Genomic DNA, 24376 nt, shown 5'->3' on the forward strand with positions numbered 1-24376 from the left:
CTTTCTTGTTTTATGGACAGAGAAGGGTTTTATGAGTATTAACAAAGAACTTGAGATTGCAAACTCTCATTGTGCCCACATTAAGCAATCAGACTGAATTCTTTATCATGTTGGAAACTATGAGAAGAGACTGTTGTAACATGGAGGTAATATGCTTATTTATTTTAATTCAATTATTGAAAATCAGAAATGATATCATATCTATCCTTTCCTAGCAGTGTAGACATTTCCCAGAACTTTTAGCTGCAGATTTTTAGTAATTGCATTGTGCTAATCAACTAAAATGGCCCCGTGTAAATGTTAATAAATAAACATAATCATAGGCATAATCCTAGACATACCCAATTGCCAAGGGGTTCAAGAAGTCATGGAACCTGTCCCCCTGCCTCAGCAGTGCTTTATCTTCCCATCAGTTCTCCGCAGAAACAATGTCAGAAAGTAGGTTCTCTGTTGGATCACTTCTTCCCACGTTCTTGACATGTTTTCAGATACCTTAAACCAGGAAGAAATAACAACTACTTTAGAAAACATTCAGAAAGATGGAGACACTGAGAAATTTGTTAGACAGATTTACATTATTAAATGAATCTTTTTTCCCCCTAAGAATAGAGCAATAAATATACTTTACCAAATATATGCAAACTTACTAAGTCTTCATATGTTAAATATGAGTTAAGTTTTTACAGGATTAGTTTAAAGGACTTTAGTTTTTTTTTATTTTGATAACCACCATATTTAATAAATGATTAATTGAGCATTTTCCACCTGGCTCCACTAGGAGTTCAATGTGTTTTGAGGTACTTAAAAGTTTTGGAATTTGAAAAGCTATATAGGCTGTATAAGATAGCTAATACTTACCTGGAGAATTACTAGAATTATCTAAGATTTATGTGACTATCTATTTTGCAGGATCTATTTTGTTACCTTTAACACTAAAGGATTTATGAAGGAAAGTCAAATGACAACATGGCAGATCAAGTCCTTTAATTGTGGCCCAATGGAATTATTTCTAAAAACGTAGTTCCTGAGTAATCAGAAACTCTAACAAAAGAGTATCTTGCTGAGCTCTCCACATAGGCTCTGAGACCTGCAGAACAATTTCTTCCTTGCTAGTGTGGAAATTAAACTCTCACCCCAAACCCACAAACATAAGCAAAATGCTTATGTTTTCAAAGCTTTGCCACCATCAAAGAGGCAAGTGCATATTTCCCTCTCTTTTAGCATGACACAGACTTTTCTCTGGTTCCTAGACACTTAGGGACTCTCTCCTTCCCGGCTCCCAGACCAGCCCACTATGGTCAATTTTGAATAATGCAGCTAAAATCTCCCAGCTCCGTCATCTGGAAGTTAGTCTTCAAACATGCACATGCTGTGTCATGCTTACTATCAACAGTTCTCTTTAGATACCTTACTCATCAGTCTTGAGTACTGAGAGAGAAGTCTATCATAGTGCCCAAATAGAATAACATTGCGGTGAGAAGCACCAACTTTTAAGTCTGATTTTACGCCTACCTTTTCAGTAACTAGTTATGTAACTGTGGACAAATTATTTACCTTCTGTAGTTTAAGAATTTTCATATATAAACTGGGGTTCTTTTAGTCTTTTGGTTATAAGACACAAAACCAAAACCTGAATGGCTTCTTAAACACACAAGACACACAGCCTGACCTGTGGTGGCGCAGTGGATAAAGCATCAACCTGGAAATGCTGAGGTTGCCAGTTCGAACCTCTGGGCTTGCCCAGTCAAGACACATACAGGAAACAACACAGACAGACACACACTCACTTATGCATTGGGACTTACATGCTACCCTAACTGCAGAACACTGCAGAGCTCACTTTATATGTGGCTAGTTCAAGGTTCTTGAACTCAGGCCTGAAAACAGTTCATCCTTGTCTGAGTTCTGCTTTCCTCCATGTTGGTCACATTCTTAGCCAGGTTCTTCTCAGGACTGCCCAGGAAGGGACAAGATGGCCACCATAGCTAGCTCCCAGTTTCTATCAAAACAGTTTTAACAAACTTAATGGAAGTAGTGCCTCTTTGCCAAGAATCCCAGTAAAAGACCCAGGGTGGCTCTCATTGCCTTTGACTCATCCAGCTTGGGTCCCAACCCAACTTGAAACCAATTGCTCTGGCCAGGAGGAGGCAGGTTTTCATTGGCAAGGCTTGGGTATGTGCCTACTGCAGGCGTCCGGGATGACATCATTCTCACCTGACTATATAGATTGAGATAGTTCTTAGAAGAAAAATGGAGTTTCTGCTTGCAGATGAAAAGACAAAGAGATAAAGGCCAAAAAGACAACAAAGCTAATCTGCAACTATTGATTACAGTGGATAGTAACATACACCTTTATCTCTCAGGATTCTTATGAGAATTCAGTAATCATACAAGAAGAGCACTTGACACTGTGCCTGGCCCATGGCAAGCACTCCATGACATTAGCTATTCTATTAGCGACTACAGTATATCCCTCAATAAATCTGTGCGGGATGAAGGGGGAATGTTAGTAAAGCTTTATTGGCAGCCATTTTACGTGGATGGCATTTCACATATTTAATGAAAAACCTTAGAAGAGGGGTGGCAACCCCCAAGCCAAGTCCCGTAAGGACTGCCTGGAGCGCTGTGTGGAGAGGGATGGTGAGGCTAAGTCTCAGCCCATCAAGAATTAGTGCCATGCTCAATTAGAAATGCCTACAGGCCTTAAAGTTCTCTCTTCCATAATAATACTTCTATTATATGTAATTATAATATAATAGGTAACTAATAATAATATATAAGTACATATTATAATTCATGTAATATATAATAATGGTAGGTAACTAATAATAACTGGGCATAAGGCAATTTAAAGCACCCTTTTACTTAGGGTCTGTGAATTATTAAAATATAGAATTACATATAGATTTTTCAACCCATGTTTTAAAAGTTCCTAAGGGCCATGTTACGTGCAGTAAGAGAAAAAAGAGGGTAGGCATATATCTTATTTATTCATGTTGATTCAGTGCCTAACATATACATAGTAGAAGCTAAGCTCATTCTATATATATAGAATATTTGCACTGAACTGAAAATAATTATGTTATGCTGAAATTCTTCCCATGGAACCCAGGGGGTATTGGTAAAATTAAACCGTGAAGAACTTGAGTACTGTTATAATTTTGTTCACAGGTTTCATGTATTTTTGCATATATTTTGTGGCATTTATATTAAATTCATAAATAAAATATTCCTCTGTGTGAACTCAATAAAAACATTTTAAAGTAACAATAAAAAATGTCCTCCTGCCCTATTATATATATTTACCGATAATTTTACTGGTTTCTCAGCTCTTTAAAACTTAATGAAAGAACTCTGCAGGTGGCAAGGTAGTGACAGCAAATGTGGCCTGGCGAGTGAGACCCAGAAACGGTTGTAGGTGATATGTGTGCAAGGCTCACACTGGCTTCAAACAATTCTTCTGGCCTGCGTCATCAATGTGCGACCTGCTTCACATACGAAATGATGACCATTCATTCACATTGTTGAGTGCATGTTGCATTTCCACTATGTGCTTTGGAGATTGTACATTAGGAACGACTTCATTACTCAATGTTACATGGTTCAAGTATTGTTAACCAAGGGAGTCGAGTACTCTGCATAAAGGAGCACAGGAGAATAATGCCCTGAGTAGTGTCAAGTTCACAGATTTTGAAGACAGACTTGGATTCAAATCCCAGTGCCACCAGGACTTTTGGTAAGTTACTTCATCTCTGGAAGCCTTGGCTTATTCACCTCTAAAATAGAGCTCAATATAGTAAAAATAAAGAAACATCAGCCTCCAAGATTATCATGAGGGTAAACAAAATCATTATAAAGGTAAGTGCTTAATAAGTGGTAGCTATTATTATTGTTTTGATGTTAAGCTTCAACTCATAGGATGTTAGCTGGTAAAACCACACATTGGGCCTGGACTGTGCTGGTGCAGTGGGTAAAGCGTCAACCTGGAACACTGAGGTCACCGGTGTGAAACCCCGGGCTTGCCTGGTCAAGACATATATGGGAGTTGATGCTTTCTGCTCCTCCCTCTTCCCTTCTCTCTCTCTCTCTCTCATTCTCTCTCTCTCTCTCTCTCTCTCTCTCTCTCTCTTCCTCTCCCCCTCTGCCTCTCTAAAAATAAATAAATGAAATTTAAAAACAAAAACATACATTGGATTAACTCTTGTAGATTAATTAAATGTATGCATAACCATGTGTGTACACATATCTCATAGCACAATATTGTGAATTGCCTCTTGCTACATTTCATTGACGTAATATTCCTCAAAATCTCATGCCAAGACATTCTGATGTTTTACTCCCATTAATACATGATACAAAAAAAGTCCACTTTGTTCTCTTTGGAATGCTTTTTGAAGAGTTATTCCTTCTTGGATGTCCTTAGGACACTTTATGTGGCCAGGACTGAGCAAAAATTCAACCACATAACTGTATTTTGTAAAAGAAGATAAAATATATCTAATCATACTACACGGAATGCTCTGTACAAACAACGTTACGAAGCCCAAGAGATGTCAGTGTGATTAAACCTCCTAAACTCACTTTGTTCTCAGTTTTACTCTTTTATAGATTAGATACAGTGCGATACCGTGTAAGGAGAACTAATGCTCCCATCACCTGACTGCCGAGGTCATAAGCGCATCTCACCTATGGGCAGGAGCTAACAAAGAAAGGTGACATATAAAAAAAAAGAAAAAAAAAAAGTATTAGAAGACTAAAATATTCCTAATCCTGGCAGTGGGGAAAAGACAAATAGGGTATTGATCTTCTCCCCAGCAAGCTGCATGCCTATATACAAGTCATTTCTAATAACTCCCCTTTGTGGCCTGACCTATGGTTGCGCAGTGGATAAAGTGTTGACCTAGAATTCTGAGGCCGCCGATTTGAAACCCTGGTCAAGGCATATATGGGAGTTGATGCTTCTTGCTCCTCCTCCCTTCTTTCTCTCTCTCTTTCCTCTCTAAAATAAATAACTAAAATCTTAAAAAATTTTTAAAAATAATAACTCATCTTTGTAAGACATAAATTGGTTTAGGAAGCCTTCTTACAATGGGTAACTTAAAACGTATACATACAAATGAATCCCCAAGACTTTGTATAGTAATATTTAGCAATCTGCCATTCAATTGGCTAATTATTTCATTATCAGTTGTATGCAGAAGTCAATTACAGAACCCAGCATTCAACTGATGTCCACTTTGTTATAAGACTTGAGACCACACTCATGCCCCCTAAGGGCGTGAGGCTGAAGCAGTTCAAATAGAGAGGAGGCTGGGTTATGACTGCACGTAGGAGCCGTGTGTGGGTCGGCACTGAGACTGCGATCCTGAAAGCACCTTCGTCACCTGTGTGGATTCTGGGATTCTCCGAGTTTGGCGTGACAGTGACAAGGAGACGCCACACCCTCCAACATGGGTCATGTCTATGATCCAGCCTTCCCCCAGCACTGGCTGGTCCTAGCCACCAATGGGGAGCGCCCTCTGGCAGCATGACTCACTCCTGAGGGCAAGTTTATCGCAAGTTTCACCTGAACTTGCCTGCTGCTGACAGGCGGGGATACCAGGGAGGATGAGCTCCCAGGGCCAAGAGCCCAGTGAGTCGTCCCCAGCAGACATAAAGGTAGATGGAGTTTGGGTCTCTTTGGTGGCAACTGCCGAGCAGAAGCCACCTGGTCTGGAGCAGACCCCAGTGGTGATCCTCCCGCTCCAAGGAAAAGAGGAAGCTTCACTTGACTCCTGAAACCTCAGCAACCATCCAGCAAATTAAAATAGTATCTGAGATTGAAACTCTGGAAGAAATTTGGTCCAACTGAGATAAAAAATGAGGTCAATATAGATAGCAACTAAAATTATTCCTCAGGCAACTGACATTTATGTCCTCTAATACATCTTCATTATGACACCAGGAAAAAATGTGAGAAAAATTGGGCCAGATTTTTGCTGGTTCATTTATTTTTGAAGCTGATAAGAACTCCCGTTGGAAGAGCATTTCCTTTGTATGAGGAATTTTGTCACATATTACTTAACCTTTATGACAGCCCCATGACTGTGGTTGTTACCAGTTGACAGAAAAAGAAACTGAGGCCTAAATGGATTACATAATATGTCCAAAGTCACAGTAGGGTGTGTGGGGAGTGATACCTATTAATCACTTTTGAGATACACTTAAAAGAGAAACTCTAAATATATTTTGAACTATATTTTTAATAGTGTGCCACTAATATCTATTTTTACCAGATCCCTAATTCTGATTTTTAGAAATTCATGATTCACTATTAATTATTATAATAATGAGCTAGGTTAAAATAATGTCTTCCAAATACAGTGTGTCCGTAAAGTCATGGTGCACTTTTGACCAGTCACAGGAAAGCAACAAAAGATGATAGAAATGTGAAATCTGCACCAAATAAAAGGAAAACCCTCCCAGTTTCTATAGGATGATGTGGCAGCATGTGCGCATGCTCAGATGATGACGTAACACTGTGTAAACAGCAGAACAGCGCACGGCCATGCCAGTCGAGATGTGGATGGTACAGAGGAAAGTTCAGTGTGTTCTGTGGCTTGCTAAATTCAAATCCATGACCAAAGTGCAACATGAATATTGGCGTGTTTATAACAAAGCGCCACCATATAGGAATAACATTACTCAGTGGGATAAGCAGTTGAAGGAAACCGGCAGTTTGGTGGAGAAACACCGTTCTGGTAGGCCATCAGTCAGTGACGAGTCTGTAGAGGCTATACAGGATAGCTACCTAAGGAGCCCTAAAAAATCTGTGCGTGAGCCCACATCGAACTGCACTGAATAGGTATGAAACTGGGAGAGTTTTCCTTTTATTTGGTGCAGATTTCACATTTCTATCGTCTTTTGTTGCTTTCCTGTGACCGGTCAAAAGTGCACCATGACTTTACGGACACACTGTATATCAGATCTTAATCCCTGCAACCTGTAAATGTTAATTTATATGGAAAATGTGTCTTTGCAAATATGATTAACATAAGGATCCTGACATGGGAAAATTACAGTGCGTTGTCAAGATGAGCTCTATATGCAATCACTAGATCCTTGTAAGAGCGAGTCAGGGGAGACGGAGGAAGAGAGGGCAACGTGTTCATGGAGGCAGACATTAGAGTGATGTGGCCACAAGTTAGCAAGAATGCTGGCAGCCACAAGAAACTGGAAGAGGCCAAGAGCTGACTCTTCTACAGCCTCTAGATGGAGTTCAACACTGAGGGCATCTTGAGATGGACTCAGTGATAATGGTTTCACATTTCTGGCCTCCATAACTGTGAGGGAATGAATTTCTATTGTTTTAAGCCTCCAAGTTTGTGGTAATTTGGTAAAGCAGCCCTAAGAAACTAACTCATGTATCATGTCCTGGGCAAAGTGTGTGTGTGTGTGTGTGTGTGTGTGTGTGTGTTCATCACACTAATTCTATGAAGTATTATATTTCCACAGATGGAGAAAGTGAGGCTGAGAGAGGTTACAGAGGTAGACTAAAATTACACAGCAGTCCTAAAGCAGAGCTGGGATTCGAATCCTGGTCTGTCTCTGCCCTCCACCTGACACCTCTGTCATTAGTCACTTTGAGTTTGGGTAAGCAACTGGGAAGGAATATGACAGCATTGTTGGAGATTTATATAGTAGGAATTTCAAAGCACTTGGAAGTACATCCTTTCAGATTCCCAAAGTGTCTGCAAACTTGACCAAGACTACTTATTCTATAGTGTAGGATACACATGTCTGCTCCTAGGTCAGCGATTTCCAACCAGTGCGCCACAGCACACCAGTGTGCCACAGAATTTTAAAAACATGCAATATTGACTACTTAGTCAGGGGAACTGACCTCTTTTTCCTTAGATTGTGAAATTTTAAAAATGACAACAGCCAACACAACAGTAGTTATCTGGTGTGAATGAATCAAAATTATACCTTTTTTTTTTTTTTTTTTGGTCAGATCAGCAAAAATGTATTTTTTGGTGTGCTGTAGAATGTTAGTAATTAGTTTATGTGTGCCATGAGATGAAAAAAGATTGAAAATCACTGTCCTAGATCAAAGGCACGGTAAGAAGTGTTCCATAACAATTAGCCTTCCTGGGCAAGAAATACCATCTCTGACGGTGGAAAACGTCTTCAGCCTCCTAAGGGAAATGAATACGGAAGCTCGGCTAGATCCATCGGCAATGTTATCGAACATGGAATTTTTTTCAAATTGTTACTTGACATGGCCTAAATTCTGAAAGAGTCCCAAATGAAGAAAGGATAATGTTAACATTGGGTAGTGCTGGTTTCAGTTGCATATACACTAGTGGCCCTTGTTAAATGCTAATTCAGCCTGACCCTTCTTTGCAGATAATTTCTTTCACTTGGTAAAAAAAATGAAAGCACAGAAAAGAAGGTACCAAATAAGGAATCGATGGCTCTATAAAAATCATCTCATCATTGGTATTTATTTTTAAAAAGTATCAATCTTCCGTTTCATCTATGACTAGATGCAATACACATTTTGAGGCGCTATAGTTTGTAAAGCAGTACGCAAGTTTCTGCAGAAATGCAGAAACAAGCAGTTCTAAAAGAACTTCCCAACTAGCTATGGTCATCACAATAACTAACAGTCATATAGCAGTGGCTATGTGCCAGTATTGTTCTAAATACTATACTTTACATGTATTCATCGTTCAGTCCTCACGTTTCGTTATCATCACTCCCATTTTACAACTCAAGAAAACAATGTTTAGAGTAGTTTAAACTTGTCCATTGTCTCCCAGCTAATAAGTGATTGAGCCAAGATTTAAACGGACAGTCTGGTTAAGAAACCCATGCTCTCAACTTTCTCCAACACTAGATCCAGACTAGAGTACAGTTGACCAGACCAGACACTAGAGAGAGATAATGGTCATAAGACAGATACATGCAAGTTACCTCGATGTGCAAAGAAAGCTACATCCTGCCATTCTCCCTAAAGCCTTTTTTCAGTTCTTCAAACACGTTAAACACCCAGCACTTGTGCCTCAGGGCCTTTGAATTACTGTCTCCTCTGCCTGAAATTGAAAATTTTATATTAGAATTAATTTAATTATACTTAATTTTATAAAATATGATTGTATTAATTTTGTTCTAATGAATTAAAATGATCTCACGTGCTTGTTTAATAGTTTGTTTATTTTTCACACCATCAGAGTCCCCCTCCCTGAGGGTGGGACTCACCTCTGTCATGTTCACCACTGAATCCCAAATGACTTGCTGCATAGTAAGCCCTCAATTTGTATCTCCTTTTGTTGGTCAGTTGTGGGGAATTTGGGAAAGCCTTCACCCAGGTGGTGGTTTGGAGGCTGGCTTTGAGAACTGGCTAAGATGTGACCTTGTGGGGTTGAGAGGGGAGGGGACTCGGGCCAGAGGAAAGCAGCGCGGTGCCTCGCTGGCATGGTGGCCACTGGGCTTAAGTGAGAACACGTTCGTGAAACACTTTATAAAGAGTTGTGCATTTCTGATGCAGTGGGCTGGTGAGACCGAAAAAAACAGGATGATGTGTCCTGTAGATGATATATATATATATATATTTTGTATTTTTCTGAAGCTGGAAACGGGGAGGCAGTCAGACAGACTCCTGCATGCGCCCGACCGGGATCCACCCAGCACGCCCACCAGGGGGCGATGCTCTGCCCATCTTGGGGCGTCGCTCTGTCACGACCAGAGCCATTCTAGCACCTGGGGCAGAGGCCAGAGCCATCCTCAGCGCCCGGGCAAACTGCTCCAATGGAGCCTCGGCTGCGGGAGGGGAAGAGAGAGACAGAGAGGGGGAGGGGTGGAAAAGCAAATGGGCGCTTCTCCTGTGTGCCCTGGCCGGGAATCGAACCCGGGTCCCCCACACGCCAGGTCGACGCTCTACTGCTGAGCCAACCGGCCAGGGCCCTGTAGATCAGGGGTCCCCAAACTATGGCCCGTGGGCCACATGCGACCCCCTGAGGCCGTTTATCCGGCCCCCGCCGCACTTCTGGAAGGGGCACCTCTTTCATTGGTGGTCAGTGAGAGGAGCATAGTTCCCATTGATATACTGGTCAGTTTGTTGATTTAAATTTACTTGTTCTTTATTTTAAATATTGTATTTGTTCCCATTTTGGTTTTTTTACTTTAAAATAAGATATGTGCAGTGTGCATAGGGATTTGTTCATGTTTTTTTTTATAGTCCGGCCCTCCAACGGTCTGAAGGGCAGTGAACTGGCCCCCTGTGTAAAAAGTTTGGGAACCCCTGCTGTAGATGGTATTTAATCTTCATTTACAGATGAGGACACTGAGAGGCCAAAAGGTGAAGCCACTGTCCTAGCCTGCCACAGCTGATGAGCAACAGACCCGGGATTTCTACTGAAGAGTAGCTAGCTCAAGGCCCGCGGAGTTCATCATTAAACCATGCTACCGCCCATGTCAAAAACCCTGAAATGCCAGGATGAGGAATTAATTTGTACTTGATCTGATGAGCCGCTAGGAAGGCAGAGACAAGTAAGTGTTCCCCTTGCCTCGGATGCAAAATTTAGGGGGACACCAAAAAAACTCAGTAATCAAGATAAGTTATGTAATGCAATATTAAAAAAAAGAAAAGAAAATCAGCAAACTACAGCTCCTAGTCCCTATTTTGCTATTTTTGTAAATAAAGTTTGATTGAAACCAGGAATAGGAGTAAGAGAAAGTGAATAAGGCAGGGCTGTGCAAGGTCAGGGTTGAATCTTGTCCTTCATTTAAAGTTTTTACATTTTGTTCATCAAGAATTTCTTTGGCATTAATACTGATTTTTTAAAAATATGATATTGAGCCGACCAGGCGGTGGTGCAGTGGATAGTGCAGCCTGGGAGGCTGAGGACCCAGGTTCGACACCCTCAGGTTGCCAGCTTGAGCACTGAGTCGCTGGCCTGAGTATAGGATCATAGACATGATCCCATGGTCACTGGCTTGAGCCCAAAGGTCGCTGGCTTGAGCACAGGGTCACTGCCTTGAGCAAGGGGTCACTGGCTTGACTGGTCCCCCAGTCAAGGCACATATGAGAAAGCAATCAATGAACAACTAAGGTCTTGCAACTATGAGTTGATGCTTCTCACCTCTCTCCCTTCCAATCTGTCTGTCCCTGTTTGTCCATCTACCTACAGCCAGAAGTAACCATGATGAGTAAGTTTTCTTTATCCTTTAGAATAAAAAATTAAGATCCAAATGAGGGCATTAGGAGTGAAGACAGAAAATGTGGATGTTGGGGGGAATACGGGGGAGGGGGGATGCTTTTGGGGAGATACTAGAATTTATGTAAACACAATAAATAAAAAATAAAAAGGAAGAAATATCAAAAAAAAAAAAAAGAAAATGTGGAAGAGACTTTTCAGAATTAGAGTCTGTATGACTTGGCAACTGACTCATAGTGAAAAGGACAAGGACAGTTATCCCAAGACAACCCTACGATTTGAGGAGTTTAAGATAACTCAAAGTTTCAGACCCATGTCTTTTTAGTCTGAATTGGGAAGTCAGAAAGGAGGGAGAAATGATGACAGAGGAGACTTGATGTGGGGCGGTGAACACAGTGCAATGTACAGATGATGTACCATAGGGTTGTACACCTGAAACCTATGTAATTTTATTAACCAATGCCACCCCAATTGATGCAATGTACAGATGATGTACTATAGAGTTGTACACCTGAAACCTATACAATTTTATTAACCAATGCTACCCCAAGTGATCCAGTTAAAAAAAAAAGAGCTAGGAAGTCAGGAGAAAGTCATGCTCTAAGAGGGGTCTGTTAGTCTCGGTTTAGGGATGTGGGACAGTGAGGAAGCTTTCAGTTTTTTTCCTCTTGCTGGCTATTGACATTGTTATACAGCAGCTTTAGTATGAAAATTTGAAATTATTGGGCCAATGATTAGAAGTTGGAAATAGTATTATTTTAGAATTTCATGATATATTTTTGCTATTTTGGTAATAAGGATTTAGCTTTTTGAAGATAAAATGATCATAATGTCAGCTTTTTCTCCCTTCCATTGAGGAGAATATAGAGGATTTATTTATTTGCGTAATATCTGGATTTTCCTCTTTCGATCTCACATCAGGCATCTTAAATGCTAACTACCTTTTATCTTTCTGGGTTTGTTTGTTTGTTTGTTTTGCCTTTATAAACACTCACCCAGCTACTAGATTAGCTCATTTTTCTTTCTCGAAATTTTCTCTTACCTGAATTATTTAAACTGATCTTTTCTGAACACCCTCTAAATATTTTACTACTTCATAAAACAAAGCACTTTAGAATGTATCCATTTACTATAATAGCAATGTCTTCGGAGTCCTTTCAGCCCATTGTGGAACACAATACCCTATTGTGCACACACAACCCAAACTAGTTTCAGGCTATTTTTACCACACGCGCTGATTTGAGCATTTTAATTAAATCAGATGAACAACCAATCGCTAACTTAGCCAGTAACCAGTCATTCACTGAAAACTGTTGGACAGCTTGTGTCTGTAGATATAGCCTCAATCTTTTTGTTAACACAGCCATTTTGGTTTTCTCCACTTAATCTCATTAAGGGTGCTCCCCTCCCTCCACCTGATTTAGGACTTTCTGGGTTTCCCCGGTCCAGTGAGTGTTTAGGTTTCCAATTACACGTCCCCAGATGCATTTGCTCTGCCTTAATTCTTTTTGTTCTTTCCCTTAAATGCATTTAATATCTTCTGGTTCATTGTATTTTTTATTTGTCATCATAGCTAGTTTTTATACCAGTTTCCAGTTTAGGGTCTCACCGTTTATAGTATTAGGCATGCATAACATCTGTGTGTGTTAGGGCATTATAATATCCTTATTTTGGCTTCCTTTCATCTTCCTCTGGTCCTAAGGATGGACGAAGGCCTTGTGTCTAATAAGTCATTTGCATCAGCATGTCCCAAGTGACCCAAGAGATGAGGATAGGAGAGATTAGCATGGTAATCTCATTCTGATGGATAAAATTAGCAAAGATATTCCCCACAAATGGAGAGCTGCCATTGGCGAACTGCTGTGCTTAGAATCAATTACTAAATTACTTTGAGCTCTAAGTTGACATTAACAGAAAAAAATTGCCATCGACCGAAGGGAAATAAGATAAAAAATATGCGATCATTAAATCTCTCGCTACTATTCACGAATGTGACTCACAAGAATGGTACACAAAATAGGGCAGAATTTAATTTCTAACAGTGCCCCCTGTCAACATTTCATCCTAAGCTCCTCCATGGCCTGTGAGCCAGCAGTGGCCTTTTCTATTCCGTCTCGGCAAAGGCATGAGGAGCAGGAGGGGAGGAGAAAACAGGTGAGAAGAGGGCTGATTCAGTTCCTTCGCTTTCCTCTCAGGCTCAGCAGCGGGCTGAGGAGACCCAGGGTGACTTCTTATCCCTCAGCTATCCGGTCCTGTCAAGCAGGGCTTGGCAGGCTGCCCCTTTGTGTCCAAAGAAGAATCACATCGGAGAAGGCCTGTTGACATTCTGAATGCTTTCTGATCCACGTCAACAATAACAATGTGAAGCTAGCTCTCTCCCCGGTTTTGACGAGGCCAGTCTACCAGGGAGATAGTGACCATAAGCATTTCTTCTAATCATTGCCAGTACTATCAGCTTTTCCAGAAGATGTTTAACTCATACAGCATTGCTTGTTAGTTCCAAACCCCTACATTAAGAAAAGCCTTTCCCTATTAAGAAACTCATCTCTGTCTTAATAGGGAGACGGTGTTGATGACAGGTATAAGCAAGGAAATCGGTTCATAAAAAGGAAGAAGCTTTAAAATCACATTTTTTTTTAGCCAGTGCCTGGGGAATCCCAGTGGCATAGTAATTGTTAATATTATTAGCACAGTATACATATCAGCTGTCGAGATATTATGAGGACTTGAATTCAATCTCTGTTGGGGGAGTCAGGGTCAACGTCATTAACTATACATCTTGTCTAGGTTTCCAGATAGATGCCTCAGGGCAAGTGTCTGCCAGATACATCTCTATAGATGGGCATAACCATTGGACATACAAGGGGCCCATCCCACACGTCAGTAATAGACAACAAGCTTTTGTTTATCTGAAGGTTTACTGGAATTAACTGATTAGTGTCAACTCGACACAATAACTTTTGTCTACAATGCAGTAGATCATTTTGATGGTTTTATTGATGGAGTGTGCTGTCTAATGTAAATTGTAGGGGAAGTTGAATGTAGATAAAGTCTGGCACATTTTTCTTAAGAGGAAACTGAGAAAGCTGTTTAAAGGCGCCCTTGACAGGACACCTTCCACAGTCTTATGGATATTACAATAGTAATTGTGATATTAATAACAATAATTATGAGGGAGAGTTGTAATTGAAATGTGTGCAGTGCAGAGGTTAGCAAATGCATCTTTAAGGGGACACATTTTGTGCTCTTACAGATATTACAACAACATTGTGATATTAATAACAATGATTAGAAGGGAGATTTGTAAGTGAAATATAAGCAATCTATTCTTAAATTAAACTTGGGACACAAAACCATTAAAGGGAAATTAGAAAATTAGGCTGAGTTGTTAAGGGTGAAACAATTTTCATGTAAAAATCTCCTGTGAAAGTAGCAAAAAATTAAACGAGAGCAAGTTGGAGTTTATATGTTTATGTAGAAGTTTAAATGGTAACTGTAAACAAATTTTATTCAAAAGCTAAATTCCAATTTGAGGAGAAAATTAAAAATGGATCTTGTACTTTAAAGGATTATTTGTGGTAATATCACCAACAAATCACTCCACACAAACTGTGTGCACAGTTAATTTGGAGGTTTGGGGAAACCTAATTGCTTCTAGAATAATTAACTGTGAATATTAGTGGTGATTTAAAATTCCCTAAATCAAATAGTCCCTAGACAGAATCTAGCTCTTTATTTATTTTTTAGTTTTTGTCTGAGAATTCTGTACTAAAATATTAACAACTACAGCTTTCTGAATCAGCATTCTAGAAAGAGAAATGATGACTTGCTATAGTCACAGGAGAAATGACAGAATTTACCCTTGAAAGTAAAAACGGGGTCAGCCTCTAGGAACTGAGGAACTTAAAGAAGTAAACAGATAAAGCAACACTCAGCAAACGGGCACCATTTAACCCTAAAATCACTTCCAACTGTTGGGACATGACTTTTCTTCTCTTTAATAACATGCTTTATCGAAATCAAGTCAATACAGACACAAAATGCAGTCTCATCAATGGTGTTTCCCAAAGGCTGCAATTAGCCATCTCAAGCAGGTTTTAGGAGAATTATTTTCTGGTCTTCATGAGAGAATATGCTATCATCATGCCCCTGAGTTATGCTTCTTTTTTTTCCCCTTTCTTCTTTTTCTTTCCTTCCTTCTATCTTTTTCTTTCTACCCTCCTTCCTTTTTTCCTTTCTTCCTTTCCTTCTTTCATTCTATTGTTTTAATCCCTCTACAAACACATTGCCATTACTGTATTGCAAATAACAACCGAAGGAATCACAGAGTAGTATTACTCTCCATCCTGAATTACTGGTCACACTTTTCTCCCAGGGCTCTCAACACTAGAAGAAAATGAGAATGCCCACAGAATTTCTTGTCCTGAGAGAGGATTTCACTCACCTGCAAATGCTGGGCTAGCTTCTGTAATCCTACAAACACTAGCACATGCCTTTAAATACTCATGGAGAAAAAAAATCACAAATGATTACTGTGACTCCTGCATACTTCTCTCCAGCTAGATTCTCTGGCTAGAACAGAAGGTCACCTGAGGGTCACCTCATGCCCTGGTATCCTTCAAACAAAAACACCTACATCTCCTTTCTCCAAACCATGAACCTAGTAGAACAGAAACTGTTGGAGAGAGGAAGGAGGAGGGAGAGTTAGTAAATTAATCCATCTAGACATAAACAAACCGATTCGAGTAGAAGATTACACCAAAATAGGAGTGTTTTCAAAATAGAAGGGAGAAAGTGCCTCCTCTTGATATTAAGACAATATCAGTATCAGTGAACATGTATGAAGTGGCAAGCACAATCGTTTAGTTTTATTTAATCTTTTTAGGGACTCTGTAAATTCGAGATTATTATCATCATTCTATACATGGGAAAACTGAGGCTCTGCGGATGGTGTAATGCCAACCACAGCTACACATATAAATGGTAGGACTAGAATTTGAACCCAGAATTCAAAAATATTCTAATTTTAACAGTGCCCTTCGGCCTCCCTCTTTATGCTCCCCCATGCGCTAAGGTTCACTTGACTGCCCGCCCCACCCCGCCAGGGGTGGCCCGAGACAGCTGGGGGGAGAAGCTGAAGGATCTTCATTGTTTGTGAGGCAGCACTGAGCTGGGGGCCCAGCGATCTGCCCCTGGGCGGTGTCTGCAGCAGCAGCCCACACAGCCTCTCCAAGAATCACAACAGAGCCAAGGCTTCTGAAGGCAGAAAGCCCCAGTCCCGGCATGGGGAGGAGGGGGACAGGAAGAGGAGCCTCCTTTACCCCTTGGCCGTCACCCTCTAGATTCCTCAGATGAGAGAGAGAGAGGTCACAGCAGCAGATCAGAATTTGACAATATTTCCCACCTACACCCCTAAAGCCTCTGATGGTCAAACGCTTACAATGTACCGTGTAATTTAAATGATAAGAACAGTTCAGCCCAGCGAAGTGTGCAGAGTGGCAAACCCAGATAGACAAAGCTGTACAAGTCTAAGAACCTTCGCCTTGCCCTTCTGCAGCCCCTTGTTCAGTGTTCCTGTTATTTCCAAGCTGGAAGTCTCCTAGCACCCAGCCTCCACCTGGTCCCTTTACACAAACAGGCTTTCATTTTGCCCCCCATCTCACCACAAGGGCTCCATAACTGAGTGCTCTTTCTGACTCTGAATTTCAAATATTGGGAGTCTCAGTGCTGACATTCTCTACAACTCAGGTGTTCAACAAGAAATGGAAAAAAAGATTGAGTAAATTATGGTACATTCACTCAGAGTATTATTTAGACATGTCAAACTATGATGCTAAAGGCAATGTAATAAGTTGGGTGAATGCTTATAATATGAAGTTAAATATAGAGAATAATATGCAAATACACACAAATTCTGATGACAGCATATCCAGGTGGGTGAAGCATGGAATTAGAAAGCAGGTAAACCTGGACTGGGATCTGCTACTTCTAAGCTGTGTGACTTTGGACAAGTCACTTCACCTTCCTAAGTCTTCATTTTATTTTCAGCTATAGAAGAAGAATAGTGATAGCATAAAGAGTTGCTAGGAGCATTAAATGAGACAATACCTGATTGGGGCTTAGCATAGAACCAGGTGTATTGTTAAGTACTTATTAAATGATACCTATTAAAATTAGAAGGCGATTGTTTGCAAAATTCTCCAAATAATTGAAAGCAGAGTGAAAATATCCTTAGAAAGAGAGATTTCTGGGTGGCACCAGGCTGAGGGACTTACTGGCCCTGGGAGCCTAAGAGAGGAGAGGCCAGCTCGGGGCCCCTGAGCTTGACATCAGCCCGGGCGGCTTCAGGATCTGTTCACGTGAGCACTTCTTGGGTGGTGGGCCACCAGAGAGGCAAAACAGGAGCCTGTGAATATTAATAGGTACATATTCACTGCTGGCTTTATTTGTTTGTTTGTTTGTTTTAAGTGAAAGGAGGGGAGATAGTGACACAGACTCCCACATGTGCTCCAATAAGGAACCACCCTGCAACCCCCATCTAGGGCCATGCTTGCAACCGAGCTATTTTTAGTGCCTGAGGGGGAGGCCCCATGGAGCCATCTTCAGTGCCCTGGCTAGCACATTCAAGTCAATGGAACCATGGCTGTAGAAGGGAAAGAGAGAGAGAGAAAAGGGGGAGGTGGGAGAAGCAGATGGTCGCTTCTCCTATGTGCCCTGACCAGGAATCAAACACAAGACTTCCACAGGGCAGGTAAATGTTCTCCCACTGAGCCAACCAGCCAGGGCCCGCTGCTGGCTTTAAATTCAATATTTTAAGAGGGCCCAATTGAATGAAACAATCATGAAAAGAAATCTAGCTGGTAATTATAATCCACAGTGGGGACAGAAATACATTAATACACAAGATTATATATCATTCATCCAACCACTCTTCACTGAGCACTTTTCCCTGCCAGGCAGTGTCCCCTGTGAGGGTCTTGGAAGTGGGCCAGCCACAGCCCGGCCTCACCCTGCTCACCCACCTACTGGGCTACGCAGAAAATCTTGTCAGGGGCAACCTCTGGGCAGTGGAAATAAATGTAATTTGCTTCCTCATGTTATTCTATGCTTTTCTATGTTTCTATAATAAAAATATATTATTTTTATTTTCCGGTAGGAAAATGTTATTTAAAGATCTACCAGCTACCAAATAAGCAGTTCAAGCAAATTTTTAATTTTCAGTTGATGGGTGGGTCTCAGGTAAAGGGATTCAGCAGGATTTCCTGAATTTCTGGTGCTTGTGAGATCAGCTTCCCATGATTCCAGCAGTGAGACTCCTCGAGGGCCTGGGAGCCACCGCGTGGCAAGGGGCAGGAGCCCCGAGCCCGGCCTTGCCTTTCTTCTGCTCAGCCTGGAATGCACTAGGCTGCTCTCAGAGCGTCTGCTTACTTTCGAACACCGTCATTTTTAAGAACTGACTTCATTTTGGAGATTCATTTCCGTAACTTAAAATTATTGTTAGCATTTCTTGCTACGTTGCACTAAGCACTTGGTATACACTGTCTCACTTCAACTTCACAACGAACCTAAAAAATACATAACATTATCATTAGCATTAAATAAGTGTCCATGACAACAGAATAATAAAAGCCAGATTCAAATGCTGGAAATCAGACTCCAGAAGCTAAGCTTTCCCCCACACGACTTCACTGCAACCTGCAACATTGCATACCAGGGGAAAGGGCGCAGGAGTCAATATTGGAGATGAAGTCAGGCCCTTAATGCCAGAGAACCAACATCAGGCTTCCTGCTGCTCAAGCCAGAAACCAGTAATGGATAATTCCCCTTTCCTTGACGCCCCCGAGGTGAATACTAGGCCCTCTGATTTTGTAAGATTTAATGAGCTTCAAAACTTAATGAGAGGCCCTGACCGGTTGGCTCAGCGGTAGAGTGTCAGCCTGGCGTGCGGGGGACCTGGGTTCGATTCCCGGCCAGGGCACATAGGAGAAGCGCCCATTTGCTTCTCCACCACCACCACCCCTCTCCTTCCTCTCTGTCTCTCTCTTCCCCTCCCGCAGCCAAGGCTCCATTGGAGCAAAGATGGCCCGGGCGCTGGGGATGGCTCCTTGGCCTCTGCCCCAGGCGCTAGAGTGGCTCTGGTCGTGGCAGAGCGACGCCCCAGAGGGGCAGAGCTTCGCCCCTGGTGGGCGTGCCGGGTGGATCCCAGTCGGGCGCATGCAGGAGTCTGTCTGACTGTCTCTCCCCGTTTCCAGCTTCAGAAAAATACAAAAAAAAAACAAAAACAAACCTTAATGAGAATTGGCAAATAACGTGAAAAGCACAACTTCATGAGACTGCAAATATGGACAGGTTCTCACATTCATACCAATATGCAAGATGAATCACCATGGTTACCATTTTTTTGAGCACTAACTCTGCATAATCTCCTCTTCTAAGTTCTTCAGACACCCTACCTTGTTTATGAGGAAACTGAGGCACAGAAGGATTAAGGGGCTTGCTGAAGGTCATAAAGAAACTAAATTCTGATCTAGACCAGCCAGAGCCCATGCCCTTAGTTAATATGTCTGTATAGCTCTCCTGGCCAGCATAGCTCCAGGGTTTAGAAGGGTAGAAGAAAAAAGGATTTCAGCCCTGCACAAGAAAAGCCTTTCCAGAAGCTTCGACCTGTCCAACAACATGGCAGATCACCTTAATATAATGAGCACCCTGCCCCTGAAAAACGTAGTCACGTCTAGGTGCTCACACCCCAGGGTGCAGGGAGAGGATCCCCACATGTGCAAGAGGTTGGAACACACGGCCTCAAAAGAGAATTCAGTGAGACTGGAAGCTTTCAGATTTTCTTTTTTCTTTTATGTATTTATTTGGTGTGTGTGGGGGGAGAGCTTTCATATTTTGTCCAGTCTCCTCCTTCAGATCCCTAGTGTGGGAACACTCTGCAGCCAGTGGACCAGCATTGATTACGAGGCATCAAACTCATCCTCTTTATCCTTGTCACAATTCAAGACCTCACAAGCTTGAAGACCAAGCCAAATACCTCTCCTCACTCCTCCTCCACTACATGTACTGCCTCTAGGAGCTCTTCCAACTCTGAGGTTCCCCCGTCCTTCTGTAGGATATTAACCAGTGAACAGAGCTGTTCTGCAAAAGAGGGGCTCGTAGGACATTGCCCAAGAAGCCAGCAGATCCCAGGAATCATATAAAAGGCTTCTCTCAAATGATATCCAGAATTAATATAATAGTCCTTACCTTCCACCGTTACTACCTTCAACCAAGCCGCCATCTTCTTTCACTTGGAGAATTGCACTTGTCTCATCATTGCCTTCTTGCACTCTTGCCCCCTACATCAAATATCTACATTTCCATCAGAGTGATCCTTAAAATATAAATCAAACTCTTCAGTGCAAAACTCTCCACCTACTTTCTGTTTCCATTAAAATGAAAGACAAAACCTTTACAATTGTCCCCACGACCTCTGTGGCCTGCCCTCCTCCACGCCTGACCTCCCCTCCCACCACCAGCCCTCACTCATTCTGCGACAGTCACTGGCGTCGTTCCTTTAACACACCGAGAGCTGTGCCTGCTTCACGACCTCACATTTGCTGTTCCTTCTGCCTGAGGTACTCCCTCCATCTGAGTGCGGTGTGACTCACCGCCTCGCTTCCCCCAGGTCTCTGCTAAAATGTCACCCTTAGCAAGCCTCCCTGCACACACACTAGTCACACACCCAAATACTTTGATTCCATCTGCCAGGAAATGTTCACAACTACATGGATGTATAACAACCCTACGGGAAAGGCAACCCTGGAGTTGTGCGCAGTCAAACCCTAAGTAGTAGCCCCAGAAAAGAGGTTCTCTGCCTGCTTGGTATAGAAGAGCACCACCCACACTCCTTTGCAGGACCTTGTACCATCTTCCTTTGTATCTTCTCCTCTCTTATACTTACTACCATCAAATTAGTATTTATCTATCTATTTGTATGTTCATTTGGTGATTATCTTTTGGCCCACCACGAGAATGGAAGAAAAAAAAAACAAGGACTTTGCTTTGTTTAATGTTGTACCCGAGCACCTACAACCGTGCCCGCCACATAGAAGGCACTCAAAAAGTATTTGTCTGATGACTTAGTGACTGGAAGATTCCGTGCCCTCAGGAAGGAAGAGAGGGCCGAGTCAGATGTAACTAGCAGTCATGAGAAAAATGTGATCAGCAGTGGGGAACAGGAAAAAGTGGGGGGAAATTATAAAATTAATGCATGAACTTTATAGAAGTGGAATAATTGCATGAATCTAAGCAAGTGACTGAGCAAATTAAAGAAGCAAGGAGGGACACTAAATGATCTCGTGGCCTGTGAGCTACTCTCCCCAATGGCGAGAGTCCAGTCTGTGGAGACTTAAAATGTGATAATGTTCCGGAGGTGTGTGCACAGTTCTAAGCTGAGGTTGTGACTGTGAACATGAAGGTGGCAGAGGCAGAAGAATAAAAGTGACCTTCCTTCATTGTCCCTCTTTTTTTTTTTTTTTGTATTTTTCCAAAGCCAGAAACGGGGAGGAAGTCAGACAGACTCCCGCATGCGCCCGGCCGGGATCCACCCAGCATGCCCACCAGGGGGCGATGCTCTGCCCATCCGCGCGTCGCTCTGTTGCGACCAGAGCCACTCTAGCGCCTGAGGCAGAGGCCACAGAGCCATCCTCAGTGCCTGGGCAAACTTTGCTCCAGTGGAGCCTCGGCTGCGGGAGGGGAAGAGAGAGACAGAGAGGAAGGAGAGGGGGAGGGGTGGAGAAGCAGATGGGCGCTTCTCCTGTGTGCCCCGGCCGGGAATCGAACCCGGGACACCTGCACGCCAGGCCAACGCTCTACCACTGAGCCAACCGGCCAGAGCCTCATTGTCCCTCTCTTGTTCTTCCCTCCACCAGCCCACACGCACCCACATCAAGAAAAACCCACAGAGGAAATCAAGTCTCAGATATAACATATTTTTATCCATTTGGAGGCAGCACCAGGTTTCCCAGGGAAGAGGAGTGATGTATGCTGGGTTGAGAGGCCACCTGTGTTAATGAATGAGCGTCAGACAGCTCCACTGACTAGGATTTCACAATCTGGAAGGGTGTCTGAGGACATCGTGTCAAAGAGAACATTTATGGCCAGCTGGCAGTGCAAAACAAAAATAAGGGAGACAACTGGACCCGGGCAGCATAATTTGGGCCACTTCTGTTTGATGACCTGTAAGAGAAAAGGGTTTTCTATTTCAGCCTGAAACCCCTAGGGGAGCAGTAAGTACAAGACATACTGGACAGAACCCTGGCTACACGTTTTCCGTGGAACATGTACATTGGGGGATCTGGTGCTCAGTGCCGATTTAATCATCCACACTTGCCGCTGCTCCTCTTCAGGGAAAAAGTTGTAAACTCTCTCAAGGTCACAACAGATGCAATTTGTAGAAAACATCTCATCTGCTTCTGAGGCACATACATTTTGTTCTGAAATAATTAAGACATTGAGTCCCAGAATTCCTCTTCTGCCCCTAAATGTGTCACCTCATTAACCAGGCCTGTGTGAGCAATAGGAACTCATTGAATTGCATTAACAATTTTTATTGTAAAACAATATCAGAACTGTATGTGATTTAGTAGAATCCATTTTCTGTCAAGCATTTGACTTAATGATATTTTCTCTTCTACTTATGCATTTCATTATCTGTTTTTGTGTCTTCGGAAACACAATCAAGTATAACCAACATGAAAAGATTGGTACGTTTTTCAGAGCATGTTTCATTTTTCATCGTTAATGGGTCTTTTTTGCAGGGTTCTTGCAAAGAAATTGAAAGAGAATGAAACATTTGCTTGCCTTGTAACAAAAGTACTGCTAACACTCTGGGCAACCTTTGGAAGAGAAGTTCCTGGCTACTAATGTCCAGGAAAGAGTAGTGGAAGAAAAGACGAGTGCCAGAACTCTGAGGAGGGCCCCCCTCCAGCCAGAGATGCTGTGATTGCCCCACCCTTCCTGCCTCCTTTCCTCTTCCTCCCATCTGCCTTTTTTCCTAGGTACGCGGCTGTTTCCGTTCAATTCTAATTGCATTTGCGTTGCGCACCAAAGCACACAGTATTCTCTGTTTCAACAGGCCTTATTTTTGAGGTTATAAGCACAATTTTCTCCCTTCGCTTCTTTTAAAATATTTTTTCTTCTCTCTTTTTAGAAATTTCCTAAGGGTAACAAAAACTTGGGTACAGTCACCTGGGACCTGGCTACTCAACGCGTGGCCCTCGGCCATTAACTAGGGGCTTGTGGGAAATGCGCCATTAACATCACCTGGGGGCTTGTGGGAAATGCGGAACTTGAGTCCTCATCCCAGACCTACCGAATCAGAACCTGCATTTTCACAAGATCCCCATGGTGGTTCCTCAGCACATTCAGGTTTAAAAAGCACCGACTTAGGTCAAATTGGGTGGAATTAATAAAGCGAGGTGTAAAAGTATAAATAAGGATAGATAGTAACACACAAAATGACTTTGCTTCCCTAAGAATGAAGTGTAAGAAAAGAGAGACTGACACAATTGAAATATTTGTTCTTATCTTATCTCTTTTCACACATTTCTTAAGTGCCTAATGGAAATATAAAAGCCTCAAGGAAACAATTATTTAAAAAAAATCTGTCCTGGCCCTGGCAGGTTGGCTCAGCGGTAGAGCGTCGGCCTCGCGTGCGGAGGACCCGGGTTCGATTCCTGGCCAGGGCACACAGGAGAGGCGCCCATTTGCTTCTCCACCCCCCCTCCTTCCTCTCTGTCTCTCTCTTCCCCTCCCGCAGCCGAGGCTCCATTGGAGCAAAGATGGCCCGGGCGCTGAGGATGGCTCCTTGGCCTCTGCCCCAGGCGCTAGAGTGGCTCTGGTCGCGGCAGAGCATCGCCCCCTGGTGGGCAGAGCGTCGCCCCTGGTGGGCGGGTCGGGTGGATCCCGGTTGGGTGCATGCGGGAGTCTGTCTGACTGTCTCTCCCTGTTTCCAGCTTCAGAAAGGTGAAAAGAAAAAAAAAAAAAAATCTGTCCTGTATTTTTTTTTTGTCTTATCAGAAATGGAAGAAAGATTAAAACCCTAGAGAGTAAATGCCCACATGTGGCAATTGGTACCATGGGTAGCATACTAGATGCTGAGCGCCCCCAGCCGCCACACCTCACGAAGATTC

General features: G+C 42.4%; 1 non-coding gene across 1 annotated transcript; it reads left to right on the plus strand.

The window, feature by feature from the left end:
• Positions 1-23856: 23856 nt before the first annotated feature.
• Positions 23857-23932, plus strand: TRNAA-CGC (transfer RNA alanine (anticodon CGC)). Its single transcript has one exon. It is a non-coding gene; the product is annotated as a tRNA-Ala (tRNA).
• Positions 23933-24376: the final 444 nt, after the last annotated feature.

The sequence above is a fragment of the Saccopteryx leptura genome, chromosome 5 (genome assembly GCF_036850995.1).
Source record: "Saccopteryx leptura isolate mSacLep1 chromosome 5, mSacLep1_pri_phased_curated, whole genome shotgun sequence".
In the NCBI taxonomy this organism is placed as follows: Eukaryota; Metazoa; Chordata; class Mammalia; order Chiroptera; family Emballonuridae; genus Saccopteryx; species Saccopteryx leptura.